The sequence below is a fragment of the Magnolia sinica genome, chromosome 2 (assembly GCF_029962835.1).
Source record: "Magnolia sinica isolate HGM2019 chromosome 2, MsV1, whole genome shotgun sequence".
NCBI classification, from domain to species: Eukaryota; Viridiplantae; Streptophyta; class Magnoliopsida; order Magnoliales; family Magnoliaceae; genus Magnolia; species Magnolia sinica.
In genome coordinates this window covers 50,711,628-50,714,492 of record NC_080574.1, presented here as the reverse complement: position 1 = coordinate 50,714,492, position 2,865 = coordinate 50,711,628, and positions in this window count along the sequence as shown.

Below are 2,865 nucleotides of genomic sequence, written 5' to 3'. Positions count from 1 at the left end.
ATCACCATTGACTTTCACATGAGCAGTCTCCAAGGCCACTAGTGTACGAAGTAGATTTGATTCGATCATTGGTCCCAGTTGTCGAAGCACTACCCAGCCAACCCACTTATTTATCATTTTGTAGACAACGTAATGATATACCAGCTCTCGAACCATACTACATAGCGTAATCATGAACCTAATTAGTGGTTCTAGTCCAAATTAAGATAGTAGGAATGGCCTTCAGCTGTCAAACGAGTCGTTTAGCCATCCATCAATACTGGGAAAAATCATTGAAACAAACCAGACCATTCATTAACAACCTCAGTCCTTAGATCACCAACATCAGATCCACACCACTATCAGGCCTACAACACTCAAACCCACAACCCAAATGGGCAATCGTCTAGCCATCCGAGCTACGTCTCAAATCAGGTCTTGCTTTATTCATATTAGGTACATCCTTAGAAGATAGTCAAAAAAATTTTTCATTCTCATCTGCTTGCTGATCTTCTTTTTTTGTAGAGATGCCTGAGAAAAGTCAATCTAAGCATAAAGCTCCATCTACATCCAACCTAGTCCAGAAGAAGCAAAGGCTAGCTTCGAAGAAGAAGCTTGTTGCCCACTCTGTCGCTGGTCAATCGGGCGCGGCTGCTGACCCTGCCACTATTCTTGCTACTGCTACTCCAGATCTAGCTACGGTCCCAGAGGGTGTTGGGGTCGCCGCAAGGGTGACCTACGCTACTGTAAGGCCCGTATCCTAGACCGTACCATTCTATAAGCCTCCGCGGTCCTCCCAGTTGAATTCCAACAACCTGCGACTTTTAATCGGCAGTTACGTGCGACCCTGAGTCGTATCCTGTATTCCCCAGTCAGCTTGACCCAAGATTTATACCAATGCGACCGCACCATCGCCGTTGTTCCGATGCCGCATCTCACGCGCCGAGGTGATACCCAGGCCAGGAGATGTGGGCCCACGTTCAGTTCGAGGAAAACGCCGCGCAATACTAATCCCAAGAGAATCTATCACATCAGTCACATCAATCATATCAATCAAGTACACATCACACCCCATCACTCACCCATCCCCAAGTACAACCACCCCTCCCTTAAAGTCAACTCTCCCCATCACCCATCACTCTCTTACCCGTCCCACTCCCTCTCTCTCTCTCTTTACATCACATCTCTCATCTCTCTTATCTCTCTCATTTCTCCCAAGCAACTCACGTCTCAACCTCCATGAGAGAGAGCTTGGTGTGGCTCAGCTTCTTATCTCCCATCCCCTCCATCTAAAGCCCATCTCGACCGTTGAATCACACCACTTGGAGCTCTAGATCGCATTGGCGGAAGAAGGAAGAGGAGATCAAAGGCGGTATTCTTCTAAGGTTTGATTTGTATGATTTTGATGATTTGAGGGCCCACTTGTGGTGGGACCCATCTTGATGTATGCATTGTTCAAAGAGGGACCCATAGTGGTGGGGTCCCTCCACTACTCACATCCTTCTATCTCTCTCTCTCTCTCTCTCTCTCTCTCTCTTTTTCTTTTATGGCCCACCTTGATGCTTGATCCACGCCATACATGTTGTGGGACCCACCTGCGTGTGGATTTCATCCACACCTCCGTCCATCTCATAAGACCCACATGAGGTATGTTTTATCCCAACCGCCCATCTATAGGCACTGACCATGAGGTATGTGTTATATTAACACCAGCCACGTGTTAGTGACCCCACCTAGATGAATGTATGGCATTCACCCATCCTGCCTTGGATGTCCAGTAGCCTCTACTGCTGGACAGTATAAAGGGAAAAATGAATATCACCTTTAATTCCAAAGCCCGTTGGTCATGCTCACATAGACCCTACCTTAATGTATGTGTCCGATCCACACCGTCAACCCTTTTTCCCTACTCATTCGAAGCGTTGAGTCGAAAAATAAAGTCAATTTGAATCTTTGGCAGGCCATATTATAGAAAATATTGGTTTTGGGTGATTTAAACTATTAAGGCCCACTATAGTGTTTTTATACGCCGAAAAATATTGCATATTGGGCTCTTTAGATCTGTTATGAGCGGGGGAAACCAATAGTCGGCATGGATTCCCTTAATGTGGGCCCCACTTATGAAAAACCTTTAAAAAATATATAATAAATGAAAGAAAATATACATGGACGCTGCTGCTACCAGCGTCCTCTGGACGCTGCAGCAAGCAGCATCCTTGCTGCTTGTTTGGAGATGGGACAGTGGGCCCCACCATAGGCCCCACCACTATGTACATTGTACATCTACACCGTGCATTCGATGGGTCCCTTTCGGGAACTAGGATTCCCCAAAAATCAGCCGTACATGGGGCTCAAGTGGTCCACACCATCAAAAATAATAGTGGATGAGATGTCTACCATTAAAACATTGTTCTGGGTCACAGAAGTTTTAGATCAATATGAAATTTGTTTTTCCTCTTTAATCAGGTCCTTGTGACCTTATGAGCAAATTGGATGGAAAATAAACGTTATGGTGGGCCCCATGTGGGGCCCACCTGTGAAAAGGATTGGTTGGTGTACATAAACACCAGCTAATATAGCTACTATGTTGACGCCCCACTTACAATGGGTCTAATCATGAGGAATATGTTATATCCCACTACCCATTCATTTCTTGTGGGTCCCACACGTGTGGACTCACTTGCCACATGGGACCCACACATGTATGTGATTCATCCGACCGTCCATGTGGGACGCACCGTGATGCACTGTCCACACCGTCCAGTCCACTGGACGATGGTTGCTAGACAGTGCTTTCTTAAATATTCTAATAATATAATATATTATTATATATATAAATAAAATAATTCAAATATTATATTATATAATAGTTTAATATATTATATG